The sequence below is a fragment of the Falco peregrinus genome, chromosome 12, assembly GCF_023634155.1.
Source record: "Falco peregrinus isolate bFalPer1 chromosome 12, bFalPer1.pri, whole genome shotgun sequence".
NCBI lineage: Eukaryota > Metazoa > Chordata > Aves > Falconiformes > Falconidae > Falco > Falco peregrinus.
Window position 1 is genome coordinate 10,765,443 of NC_073732.1, and position 14,899 is coordinate 10,780,341.

The following is a 14,899-nucleotide window of genomic DNA, read 5'->3' on the forward strand; positions in this document are numbered from 1 at the left end:
GGAGCTGGCAGTGTTCAGAAGTGACAGCAGTGTCAGGAAGGGGAATGGTTCTCGTGGAGATGTAGTAAAGAAAATGGGAAAGGTGAATTATCTCTACATCTATCTAGAGGTACAGGGGTAATGACAACAGCACAGGAGAGAAATCTGGAGTGAAAGGAAAAGAATCAGGCAAGCATGAGCATTAGAGAAATTATTGCCCACTGTTAGAGCGCCAGAACTTGGATCTGTGTGCCACATTGCTCCTAGTGCTGTGCTGCTAAGCGAGGCACAGTAACAGAAAAGAAGGGAAGCAAACAACTTGTAAGTCTGCATGTCAGTCTTCAATCAAAGCTCCAATCCAGTTCTCCTCTAGCTCCTTCTTAGCTCTAAATGGACATATAAGTCTGGCTTAGCTGGCCATGGTGCAGATAAGCTTGCAACCTCATCAAAGAACAGCAGGTGTATTTAAAGAAGCTCTTGCAGCTGCTTTCTCATAGATTGAGGCTTTCATTCCCTCCTGTATCCTCTTCATGTCCTCTTCCCACCTTCTGAACTTGCCTTGCTTTGCCCTCACACAGGGATTGTGCTCCTAATGCTGAGCCAGACTGCCCACACCTCGACTTGTCCACAGTGTTTCTTTAGTGTGGGCTAACAGCAGTCCATGATGATGATTTATTATAAACCTGAAGTTCTCTTTTCCTTTGGGAAATATTTGTAGATAGAGATTATTGTGCAGTATCTGTAGTTTCCAAGTACCCATATGCAGGATGAATTAGTCAAAAATTATTCGCTGACTCTGCATTTACACTGTAGTCTTCCTGACAGAAAATAAATTGCTAACTTATTTGTAGCTGAAGTAAGAAGACCTTTACTCTACTGTTTGCAAGCTCTAGCCGGCAAATGAGAAATGAAAATTACTTCAAAGTAATACTTATGCTAAGCTCATTTATAACTAAATTAAATTACAGCTTCAGGAATGAATGTCAGCATTAGCTTGCACTGTGCTTCATTGTCACTGTAGTATTACAATTTGTGGTGGTAGGCCTATCCATTCAGACATACATACCTCTCAGATGAGAGGTCAGCAGGTGAGTTACTGAGTTACACGGACATGCACTGAGATTCAGATGGAGCTCCAGAAAACTGGCTCCAAACGATTTCTATGGATTGGCTTCTTTAGATAAAGAGTCATGATGAATGCTCCATTATACCAGAGGCAAAGATGTTTTTGCAGAAAAAGTATAAAAACAAATGGATAGTCTGTTTTTTACATGGACAGACATAGACATATAAAGTTTCCTTACATTGTTTTTCAAGGAGAGCTTTGGGCTGGGCTGTTATTTGTGAAAACGGTTCCACCTTTTTTCCTCATGTTTTTTTTATTTGATGAACCTAGGACTAATACCAATATTCATTTCAGTCTTTAATGAAGAAATATGTTCATACTGAAAGAGAATGCTCAAGTAAAGGGCACCAAAGGAAGTAAAATATTTGCAGGTCATCACATTGATTCTGTTTTTAAAGAAAATATGGGACAGAATCATTGCAGGCAGATTCACTGCAATCCATCTGTGGTAAAATAATGACAAAATACTCTTAGTTAATTAAAAATGCCAGAATTCAAACTAACTGTTATTCATAAGAAATTATTCAGCTGGCTGAATCCATGGAGTGACAGCAATAATAAAAATCAGCAATGTTTCCCCCACCCCCCGAAAGAATTCATAATGTGTTTTTAATTAGAGGAAATCAAGTTTTCAAAAATCATGGGAAATTTCTGTGTGACCAGACTACTGCTACCTGGTCCACTAGTGCCAGCAGGAGTTAAGCGTTAGAGGTGGTCTGTCCCCCACTCCAACACTGCAGGTTTCCCTGGGGAAAAGGTATCCCCAAAACAGAAATTGTTTAGCAGACTGTAAATGAGAAGGTCTAAATAATGGTCCAAAATACCAAAACTTGAGGAAAGTTCAGGCTCTAAGCTGAACTGCATGGCTTATATGCAAAGAATTATAAGAACTGTAATTTTTTTCCCCAAAACTGAAGGAGGGCAGGGATTCAGTATTTTCTTTAATCCTTGCTTAGATAGAATGGACTTGCAAGAGTTTGGCTTCAGTTCTAAACTAGCAGTGAAACAGACAAAAAGAAGTGAGAAGGGAAGTGTTTTCTAACACAGTTGCATAAAGCTGCCTTGCTAAAACTGTGCAGTGACATGGCAAGGTACATTATAAAGTTAAGCAACTGAGTCAACTTCTTGGCTGCAAGATTTCCATCTGAGGGCAACTTGCTCCTATTTTGATTTCTATGTTCCTGAAGCCAGCAGGACTGTTTTCTAAGACAGTGCATGGGGTAAGGGAAACAACATGAGCCCTCTGCTCCTGAAAGTTTCGCAGAGCATAAAGGCTTTCCTGACAACAGATATAGCAGCTGTAAAAATTATTTACACTCCAACAATCAATGTTTCAAGGAACTTCTAGGAGATTTGCATCATAATACATAAATTAACATGGAATAGGTAAAAACAAATAAGGCTCAATTCTGAATTTTGATCAGTTTTCCTTGTTTTACTCTTGTTTACAGTTTAAACTCTTCTTGCTCCATAACCACAATATTTCAATGCCTATGTAAAAACCAAGCGGAAGCATTAGATCTTAGACAGGCACTGGACTCCAGGCTGGTGGTTCCCAAGCAAAGATACCAAAGTTGAATCAGTCTTTGTTTAGAAAGTGCAGAGAGAATGTTTCTATGTGAGAACTTATATCCTACAGTCTTAAAACAATAACTTTGATCCCAGTGACTGTTAGGCTGTGACAGAGTTTATCTCTTTAACAAAATAACATTATTCAAGATACATAGATGTATCTTTATATTTATTCATATGTTTATATGCATCTTTATGTGTATTAACATACACATGAAGCAACATAATCGTACTTACTAGATCACTTCAATAATGAAAGAATTAGAGAATATAACAGATCTTTTTCACAGGAGTGGTCCCATTTACATCAATGGAATAATTTGCTGCAATAAGGGTTTAGAGGATCAAGTCTGTATAACAACCATCTGTGCTCCTTAGGTTTTATCCTCAGATAACATCATTCTCTGGCAACAGAAAGAAAATGCCATGCTGACAGGTAACCCAACCTGTTTCCAAACAGCATGCCAAGTCACCGACTGCTTGAGTGTGACATTTGACTGCAGTTGTTTTCACGCTTTTGATTTATTCTGCTACTCTCACCAGTGGCCTGTTCCCCCTGTGCAAATTCCTTCAGACACATTAGCATGGAGACTGTCACACTGCTTGTGCACTGGTCCCAGCTGAGCCCTAAGCTATTTAGCCGACACCCTGAGAATGACCCCAGCCAAGGTGGTGGCTCTACACTCTACCTTCTGCATTGAAAAACATGGCAAGAAGACCCTCACCGCTGTAGCAGTTACTACAGCAGACACCACAAAACTGCTAGTTGTTTCTGTGAAAATATGTCCTTATTAAGACACCAAATGTTGAGCCTTCTGCAAATATTTTAAAATTATGCAAAATAACCTTCACTACAGTATAATATTACTGCTATTATTATACTTAATAAATTAATCAATTTTACAGATTTTCCCTAACAAATGTTTTCAAAGGGAAACTAAGACCAGACTGCAGGATTTGGCATTTTGCAGTAGCCACAAGTAACAGTGTCTTTTTTAGGCAATATTCTGTCCGTATAATAGCAGTTTCACTGTAAGAATTTATAACCTATTTCTGATCAAAGTATTGCAAAATCATGATGTAGTTAAGGATTTTTGTCAGACACAAGGTGACAAGCTTTATTTCAGTTTTACTTTTTAACAGTTTAACTTGCAAATAAAACCCTTCCCTTTTGCAATGAGCAGCACACAAAGAAGAAAGTTTATCAGCAACATTTGCAAAAACGTATTTAGGGTCAGCACCATAGAATCTGGCTTGTTAGATGTCTTTGCTAAAGACAGGTTTCCCCAAGAACCTGTGCAGAGAATTAGATTTCTAGAAAAGGGTACCAAGGGGAATAGCTATGAAATTAGATGTCTGTGGATGGTCCAGGACTTAGGCATCACTGTATTTCTTTCCCCAGGGGCTTCTCAAATGTGAACTTTCTCATGTCTGATGTGGTGGGAGAGGATTGCAGAATAATTAGCAGATTCTTCTTAGTCAGAGCAGGAATGAACTTAACAGCTGAGTGCCCCAAGCACCTGGTACCTGGCTGTCTTGTACCGAGAGACAGGCTCCTTTCCTGCTAGGGCATTTCAACCTGATCTGAAGAGGTCGAGTCTTCAAAAAAGGCACTGAACCAGCTAAAGAAGCGTTGCTAACCTATTTGGTGGTGGCTAAGGCACTTCCTGGTGTCTGGGAAATTGTGATTCAGATACCTGTTCCAGAGTAGAGTGAAGAATGTCTAGGACACAGAAAATGACAGAGAGGTAAAGTAGCAAGGAGCCAACTCCAACCACTCAGAAGCTTCAGCCTGAGTCAGAGCACCTAGAACTTTGTCCTCCTGTTGTTTCCTTGTGGTCCTTTTGGATCAGGCTTTAAAGCTGACCATCAGCTGAGTTATCTGTGTAGATGCCCTGCAAATCTTCAGCAGTATCATTCTTGCAGGAGGATTTCTGCTGCTTCCCAAGGTGACTTAAAGGGAAAGGTTCATTAAGGAGGGGAAGCAACCAAAGTGAGCCTAGAGGAAAAAGTCTTCATCATGCAGTGTAAATCTGTTCAGATTACTCCAGCCAATGGGCCCGCCAGATTGTAAAACAAACGTGGGGAGAAATATGGTGAATGGTTTCTGGGTTATGCGTAGTGGTACTATAATATCGGTCTGCTATTTCAAGTAGCTTCTGATTAGCATAAATACAAGGTTATCACAGAAAACTGTTGCTGTAAATCTTCACAATTTAGCATCACAACATTCTGCCTATTGCCTCCTATGAACGATGTGATGCAGAACAGGGCCTGCTGTTGGAATGAGATAACGCAAATGCTGTGCCTGCATACTGAAACTGAGCTTTCACTGTCATGTCTCTGTGGTACACAAGAAGGAAATAAACCACCAAGAAATAGTAACATTGACTTTCATAGGAAGAAATGCAGCATGAAGCCATGAAGTTTTGCTAGAACTGGATAAGCTGGACCTAGAGCTGTGTGAAGCTAACAGCTTTAGTTTGCCTACACTTCAGCAAATTTTGCCAGTAGACTGGTTTGCTTTGCTTGGTTTCCCACTAGTGAATTTCAGATTTGTGTGTTGGAAAATCAGAGCTAGTGCTGAACCTAGGCAAATTTTGCCACGTCCTCTTTTCCTGTGTACATTATCAGCACACAGTTAATCTTCTGCTGTCTCTGACAGTGTAGTATCATACATGCTCATAATTGCGCAAACAAGGAAAAAGACATAGTGCTGACTTAATATGACCTACTGCCACAGCACTTCCAAGGTCATTTACCTGTACCTAGAGAGAAAATACAGGATTTTTTTAAGGGTGAAGGATTTGCATGGCTGGTGGGATCTTCAGAGCTGCAGATCTGTGCCCACCAGCCATGAGCTTTGCTTTTGTAAACACATTCCTCCCATCTACCAAACAGCAGGCTATGGTTATTGGTTCAGGTTGGGTAGGATAGAATCACCTGTACACAGAGCTGTGTCAGGGTAACAGAAGGTGCAATACTGTGTGTTTAGTTAAATTGGGGTTTTTTGCATGAAAACCCATTTAAACCAGAGTTATGTGGGATTACACTGGGGCTGGATCAGGTGAAAATACCATCAGCGCCCACTCACTCCACTGAAGTGTTTTAACAGAACTCTTCCAAATTAACTCTTTGCAGCTTCTATGTGCAGAGAACCTTTTCTCAGAAACTCCTGTTCTGCCCCTGCAGGCCAGAATTGTGACTGGAGACTGTCACAAGTGAGAGATAATGGCTGGTGTAATGCAGTGTTCTGACATGAGTGTTAGGTTCAGCATGTCACCTGGAATAATTTAGCACTCCATGTGCAGTGATTAGCACAGCTATAGCCTGAAGTGGAGACTTCTGCTTTCCCAACATAGGCTTCTGTTCCACCCATTTTTTATGTCCCACATTCACAGCCCTGTATGACCAAGAAAATGGTTTTGGAAGAATGTTCCGTCTCCCAGCAGTTGCCTACAAACAAGTAGTGTGGTTAGCAGCCTGCCACAGCAGCTTCAGTAACTAATGGCATTTTAAATCATCATGCTACTTTTTGTGAAATGACTATATCATGCATTTGGCTTGTGCATAATGTACTGTTCAGTGAGAGATGTAAGCACTGGAAAGAACATTTTTAAAAGAATGTTTATATTTCCTAAAGATTAAAGAAAGTATATGACATTTTCCTGTATCTGTAAACAACATGAAGTCGATTAAGGTATTGTGCCAATAACAATGTCAAAATCTTGTTGAAAAATGAACATGAAAGCTCAACCTTACTAAATCATTCATATTCCAGATTTTCTGTGGGAGCTATCATAGGCTTTAAGATGTATCATCTGTGCAAGAGAGAATAATTGTTATTCACCTCATTTTCTGAAAATTAAAATCCAGAAGATGTACACAGGTAAGCAAATTTTCTTATATCTTTGCTACAGGAGCTGAGTCCATTGATTATGTTAAATGTGAATTTTTCCTGGCCACTCTCCCACAGTGTGGAGAGCAATTCAATTCATGTTTCCTTGAATGTTTAGCAGCTGGCAATTGCTGGCTGCAGCCTACCTACCAAGAAGACACTGTGCATACAAACAAAATATATGTTATTATGCACCTACTTACATATATGGAACAGAATAGGTCACATTTATCCCTACATGAATAAGTATATCAACTTTCACAGTGGTGGAACAAAGCATATTTCACTAGGCCATTGCTTCAGCAATAGATTTGCCACTATTACCGACTTTGCAGGATGCATTTCTTGGAGAACGGACAGTAGCTTCCAGTATCTTTGTCTGCTGTGAATGCAGCAATAAAAAGAATTGATCAGATGAGTACTGAAAATGCAGTTCAAATGTAGTACAAGTTTCTACCTTGGCCATTCTAGCAATATAGACAAGATAGATGTATTCTGTCTGTCTGATCATCCTAAGGATATAGATCTCCCTCTGGTTATCAGTCTGGTGAGTGCAAGAAGTAATTACAATTGCATTTGTTCTGCAATGGTACTTTCTTTGCTTATTGCTCCTTTTTACCCCACACTGAGAATGGAGCTTGCAAGATATCAGCAAAATAATGCTGTGGCACCACCGTGGGCATTAAAAGGCCATATAAGTACCCAGGCAATTATCATGTAGTGCAGTGGATAGGAAACTGAAGTAGCTATGAGTTAGAAGATGGCTAAGGAAGGAAAATGCTCAACATGGAGAAACTGAAAACTTGCCTCATGAGCTTAGCTACCCTTCTGAGACCATACCAAGTCCCTCCTTTGGTGGAGGGCCACAGCAATGGAGAGATCTTCCTGACAATGCCAACACCAAGGCATTGTGGTGACGGCAAACCAGCCCAGAGTCACGTATTACCAAATTATTTCTTAATGGTCAGCAACATTCTCACTTTACAGTACTCAGGACCCTGGCTCCAGGCTAAATTGTAGTGGAAGATGTGGCTTGCTCCAGAAGTGGTGGTGGAAGCCATTGCACCTGTGTAACTGACTGTCCTGGCTAATGCTCCCAAAGGTTCCAGGGTAAGTATATTTAATTGTTAACTTTTACTTTGCCTTTACAAAAAGTAGCTTGCACGCATGCACAGTCCTACAGTTCCCTGCTCTGACGCAGGTGTGAGGGACCCTCCCCTGCCTGATGCACCAGCTAGCACAGCTGGTAATGACAGGGTCCAGCCAGCTGCAGGACTATGACTCTCTGATAAAGAAATATTAACAAAGTACTGCATCTCCTTCGTACTTTCCCCACCACCTTGACATACACTAGCTAGGGAAGCCACAATCGGGATATGGGTTGGTACTTAAAATTGCAACAAATCGCTGTCAATAATAATTAAAAAAATGGGTTAACTAAATGCACGGTAAGAATGGGAAATAAGATTAGAGGTGACACTTAGACCAGGAGGCCTTTTTCAGGCTGTGGAAAAAAATAGAACGCAGTTATTTTTCCCACAGCCTTGAGAAGGCCTCATGTCCTAAATGTCATCTCTAATCTTGTTTTCTATTTCTAGTGTATATTACACTGCACTGCTGGTGCCGCTATAGTTAAAGCGGTGTCAGTGTTTCCATTATAAACCCCTATTTTCAGAGGTTTGTTACTCAACCATAAAAATTTTGCTCTGGGCTGGAACTTGGCAAACAAGTTTTAGAACTGAAACATGTTTAATTTTTTCTTCTTACAATTCAAAAAAATATTTGTATTTAAAAACCAAAATTTTGCAAGCCATTAAGCTGTAAGAGCAATGCACAATATGTAGAGTTTGAAATTACCTCAGAAATATTCTGGCTTGTTAAGATAAGATTTCTAAGCTTTATTTTTAATTCCAAATACAGATCTACTACAGCGGTACTTTCTTTTTTAAGAATGAGTAGTCATACAACCAGGTCAACTTATTTGAGTTTTAAAACTATGAGTAAATATTTATAGCACTGGGTCAATAATCTGCATCTTATAAAGGCTTCTAGAGTACATGTTTACATGATAAAATGTAACAACACTGCATCACAGACAAATAAATGAATAACATGCTTCTAGAAAACCTCATATATGTAGTGTCATGGGCCAATAATCTGCAAGTTTTTTTGACATGAAAAGGGCCTTTGTTTAGCTAAGAAAACTTTATTCATGTAGAAATAATCAGATCTGGTTCATCCATCTTTCCTTTTTTCCATGTGTCGTGGTCATGGAAGATTTGTATATATAGTTAGGCTAAGACAGGAGAGATATGATAGATGGCTACTGAGGTTTGAAGAGCACACCGTGGAAGAATTATTTAAAGTAACACAAAGGGGTTCTGGCAAGGACTGTATTAATATCATAAAATTATAACTACTGGAAAATAACAACCAAGAAATCCTGCCAGATGACTGAGGAGAAACATGGGAAAACCCCATAATTTGGAACATGAGAAATAATACTAAGTAAATAATAGAAAACCGTATTTGACAGGGAAGTACCACTAGCAGTATGGATTTAATACGTACAGGCACTTTGCACTTATTTTCTGTGCTGAAAGACCACCATTTCAGTAGACTGAGACTTTGATTTTGCAATTGGATCTTCAATTAATCATTTTGGAAAGTTTTCTGGAGAGAAATATCTGACTCAAAACGTGCATATGAAGAGCAAGACAATTTTGCAGTAATTTTCTTCACCAATGTCTAAATAAAAACTGTGAGTGGTAATCACATTGGAAGTGTTGCAAAATCAGCTCAAGGGACAACCCAGAAGTGCTAATTAAAAACAATAATAAATTGCTCTTCATATAAAACTAGATAAAGACATCTTTGGTTTAAGACATGTTGGTAACTACCTGTATATTCTGTTGACCTCTAACAAAGACAGTTGCACTACAAATTAATAACAAGGAAGACAGCTATCATTACTCTTTTTTGTAGCCTGGCACAAATGTTGTTGTAAATAGTAGTATTAGCCCTACTTCAGGTATTCTCCCTGATTTATTTATTATAGATGACAATTTGCTAATAATGCTACTGTAGCTTCAGTTCAGTTCATACCTTTAGTTTTATAACCCCAATTTAAACATTACAGGGCATGCTTTTATAATCCCTGGAACAAAGTCCATTAAAGTCACTAAGCATCACTTGAAACCTGGTCCAAATCCTGCTGAGGTGAATGGCTCTCTTGCAGTTAATTAATTGGGAATGATTTTTTACTCCACTTAAAACTCCAATGACATCTCCATTAATGTTTATGGGAAATGTAAGCATGCATTCCTTTTATTTAAATGGCTAAGTCATTTTTCATATCGTATAATTTAAGATAAAGATTCTTGTTATATGTATGTGTAGTTTGTGATGAGTTTTATTCAGCATAAAGATTCCAGTGTATTGGCACTGACAGGAAGAATCTAAGCATTACTCCTGTTGTCCATCTTCTTACTCCTCAAGATGTCCCATTAATTTCAGTGAAATTCCTGGCATAAGGTACAACATGGACAACAATATCAGAATCTGATCCTTGACTGTCATTAAAAAAAAGGGGGGTGGGGGAGGGGCGGAGACTATTCTTCTATCCATCTATTACAGGAATGCTTACGTAATGTCAGCTGTATTCCTGACTCTTACAGGAAATATTATATCTTTTTCATAACTGACCTGGGTTGTAAAGTTATAAATGGGTAGGTACTGAAAGCCCACAGAAGCTATTTTGGAAAATGTGACTGAAAGCTTATTTCTTTGAGAAAAGAGAAAGGGAAGACTCTAATCCTAGTATAATATGGAGTGAAAGAAATATCTGTGAGATTCCACTGTTTTAATATGCTAAAACACAGGAAAGTATGCACACTGTGGCATAAATTCCAATCACCTTTCTTGTGCAAGAGACATTGTTGGGTTTAAAGGGACCAAATTTTTTGATCCTTTCATCTTTTTCTAATGTCTTATTCATAGTTGCAGTCTTAGCACTATGCAGCTCTCCATTTAATCATTGCAGCTTCCAGGAGGAACCTCTCAGTCTTCCAACTTTTAAGCATTTAGTTGTCTAAATTTATGATTGCTGCTTTGCCAAGAGATAGCAGACAAATCTGGGCTCAAAAAGAAGATGGATCCCTCCAAACACACGGTAAACACTTGGTGAATGAAAAGGCACATTTTAAGGAATTTACAGCAAGTGACCTGCCCCTTTTCACAGTGGCAGCAACTGTATTATTCACTTCACGTAATGAATTGGTAGGTTATGCTAATCTGAAGAGGGAAGCTATCAATTGTATATGTCCAGACCATCTCCCCCATTGATTTTTTAATTAATGATGAATGTACGTTTTGGGAGGGAGAGACTGCTGAGGAGGGAACTTCATGTGCAGAATAAAAATGTTACAGTAGCCTAATCAATTAGGTACGGTTGACAAATGGATGCAGGACAGCACTACAAAGTACTGCGCCTTAGTAGTGGTCAAAGAGTCAGAAAGAAGATGTCACATGATATCTATATTAATCTTTGCACAGGTTAAATGTGAACCATTGCATGCATCAGCAGGACCATGAGAAAACTGTTTGGTATCTCACAATCACATCTTTGAGGCTAACTTGAAACCCATTTGCTTTGTTCACCAATAAAAACATTGTAATAATGCACTAGAAGCTGAGAAGATAATTTGTCATTTTAAGGCTGGTAACAGGACTGAAAGCCATGTAGAATATCATTTTAGGTAACAAATAGCACACTTTGGGCATAGACAACCAATCTTAAGTGTCAGGAGAAGAAGGTATGACTTTGGAAGCAGGTAGTACATCTCCCTTCGGATGCAGCCTGTGCAGAGGGTCCATCTTTCCATCCTCATGACAGGCCTTTCAGCCTCTCACTATAGCAACGGTTGCCACCAGGTGAAGTGACAATACATATAACCAAATCAAATATTCAGCTTCAGCTACACAGTGACATTTGGGATGGATGACAACGTATGTGCTAAGTTGTAACATTTCTTCCCAACCACATCTAGAAGCCTGCTGCAAAAATGCAGCACTTACTTAACTCCTCAAGTCTGACTCATGAAAATGACCACTCCCTACAGCCAGCTCTCCACTGACTTGACTATAATTATTCATAAGAATGACAGTGGTTGGCATGACAGGGTCATGTCTAGGACAACATTTCCACAGCACATCAGACCAGACAGCGAACAACGCTGCTTCAGTTCTTCAGGAAGGTTCTACTTCCTTTCAGGTGGGCTGAAGGGCTAACATATTTGTGTGTGTGTATGTTTACGGATGTATGGCATGTAAAACTTCCATTTTATTTCCCTCTTTTGACTTCTTTGGAAATACAAAACAAAACAAGACTTTTGGAGTGACTAAGAAACACGTAGGTGAGAGAGATCTGTCAGTTCTTAACTGAAGGATGGCAAGTGCTGAATTCGTACAAAAAGCATTTATTTTCCTGTAATGGTTCAGCAAAATGAGTTGTGTGACAAAAGCTCAAAAGCAAAGACATGAATTCTTATCTAGGCAAGACTGACTTACTGAAGGGACTTTTGCCTCAGTGCAAATTAAAATCAAACTTGGCACACTGTGAAGATGAGAAATCACTCATTTCAGTATAAATCCGGGGTAACTTGCTTGATATCAATAACATCCTAAAAAGACCCATTCTTATGGAATTCAAAGAGCCCTTCAGAGAATTTGAATTGTTAAGTTAAAACTGAAGGAACTGCATAATAATCTTCTACCACAGCACTTTTCACCTCTGTATATCACAAATATACATGAAAAGGACATGTCTGGGGTTTTGGTGTGTTTTTTGGAGGGGAGGGTGGAGGAGGTGGTGTGTGTTTGTGAGAATCACACTCTAGCCACCAGTACCATGTCTCTGCCACACATGGACAACAAAGCAATTACAGGTGTACATATACCACCTATGTTTCACAAACCATACCAACATGCTCATCAGTGAGTTCCTGCATGGAAACCACAAACACTGGAAACACTTTAAGGTAGGAGATCAGATCTGTGGAAGCCACAGCGAATAGTGATCTTTCTCCAGTTGTGGTGCTTTGCTTTACTTACTTTTCAGGGGTGCACTGGGATGACTACTTTTAAGTTACTATTTACTTTCACTTTGGACTGAGGAGCTCTGTACAATTTGTAAAGAAGGAATACAACCAACTACAGGCACAATATAAAAATCTGGATTTCATTAACTGGAAATGTTAGGCACAGTAATGGTATCTTCTAAAATTAATTGGTGCTCCTTAAGAGAAGAATTCCTCCTCACTTTAATGCAAATAAAGAGTAACTCATCTCAGGATAGTAGCATTAAAAGGTAATAGAAGGGAGCTATGTGACTCCATCATGTTTTAGATTTTTATGTGCCCAATGACAATGTCACATAGCCTCAGTTCAGCACAAAGTAATGTGTCATTACTATGCTTGTTATTGCTGGTGCGTAGCTGGAGATCTTTTTTAATTATAGGCAGGCAGATGCCTGGAAAGGTTTTTCTATCTACTGGGAGGACATACAAATTGTATCAGTGATTATTACCAGTGAAAATGATCAGAAATATTATTAATTTCAGTATTTAAGAAAAGGTACAATACTAACCGGGTTTTCCTATGTGTAAAAGGCAAAAAGAATAAGCTATATTCACTTGAGGACTTGCCTTAAGCTGCATATTTGTGGACAGGAGCTGAATGGAAACTAAATTGAAATGTTTTCTGGCTTCCACGGTCTTAATTCTGTAATAAATCACTGGTTTCATCGCATGCAGGTAGTTTGGGGAATGCAGGTTTTCTTAGTTTGAAATTTGTCTTTCTCAAAGTACTTTGTTAGCATACTGATACCCCTGTTTCCTAGCACATGTTGCAGACTGTTAGTAGAGTGGGTACTAGAGAAGGGGACGAAAGAAAACCTTAATGTCATACGAGAAGCCTGGAAGGCATGATACAGACCATTACAGGATCAAACTCTACAAAAATCCTTACGTCTTACTCAAAAGTACACAGCAATGAAATTCAAGATGGTTACTCTTTATATACATAGATATTTGTCCTGGGAGGTGGTATAACAACAGCTACAGGATTTATTTTCATAAAGCAGACTAATATCCAAATGAAACTTTATAGGCAAGGAAATAAAACAGATAAGATAAATACTATCAGAAGAAAGAAGGAACTGTAATTATTGGTGCATCTTTTCACATGGGAATTTGGACAGGGGTGGAAGGAGTTTGTTATTTGTTTTTACAGCTTTACCCCTTCAGCCATTTCATAAGCAAACTCCCATAAGACTCTAGTGCCAGTCTCAGTTGTAACTCTTGAGAAAGTTTGGGTTTTTAAAGTTTAAGAGTTTCTTTGTTTAAGAGTTTCATAAGAGCTCTATGTTATTATTTAGGTTTCCTTAACAATATGTTTATTAAGTTAGATAAATCCATTCTGGATTCTAAATTAAATAAAGAAGTGTCCCAGAGTCTCAGCTTTCACTACAACTCATTTCAAGCTCAGGATGCAGTGTCTGCGGTTAATTCTCCAGTGGTCCCTGGACTTAGGAAAAGGAAATGAGCACCATGCAGAGAAGGGATAAAAGTCAGGGCCAAGGTGACTACTTCAGGTAATACTAAACTGGGGGGCGGGGGTACAGCATGGAACATGACACATAACATGAAAAATCCTTGGGAAGGTGGTTAGCACGTTCCCTGCACTTTTCTTTTACAGTAACACTTCACTGGCATCAACTACAGTCAACTGACATCACCATTTGAAAAAAAAACCAACAATGAATTTGGCCTTTTAAAGATCTTTTAGACTCTCTTTGATGCTTCAACTATGTGTTAAATATTGTCCACACATTTTATTTTGTTGGTGTTTTGAGATGCTCTTTACTTTTCAAGACTGGGCACTTTTCCAAAAACTACGCTCCAGCTTGTGGCTTGAATAAATCTGTGACTTGCTATGGTCCGTTTTATTCATAGGGTCAGAGCAGATAATTATAGTCATCTCTTCTGGTCTTAAAAGCTAAACAACTTTATACTAGCCAAGAAATCATAATGTTTCAAGCGGTAGAATTCTTTTAATGAAACATCTCAGTAGCCTGTAATTTTCCTAACATGTCAATGACAGTCAAAACCTAATGGAAGTTCCCTCTGTCTCTTCTTAAAGAACACTCCTTCTAATAATGTATTTTGTATCAATCAGACATATTTTCCCCCAGGACAGAGTTTACAACTGGAGTGTCTTTTCTTTCTTGTGTATAATTTTATTATTTTAGAGGACTTTTTTTTTTT

General features: G+C 38.8%; 1 long non-coding RNA gene across 2 annotated transcripts in view; it reads left to right on the top strand.

Moving 5' to 3' along the window:
* Nucleotides 1-14,899, top strand: part of LOC114012259 (uncharacterized) — a 95,210-nt gene that overhangs the window by 44,931 nt on the left and 35,380 nt on the right. For both annotated transcript variants that reach the window (XR_003554618.2, XR_003554617.2), the window contains 2 exons: nucleotides 6,459-6,566; nucleotides 7,563-7,685. This is a non-coding gene — a long non-coding RNA (uncharacterized LOC114012259). The remainder of the gene's footprint in view (nucleotides 1-6,458; nucleotides 6,567-7,562; nucleotides 7,686-14,899) is intronic.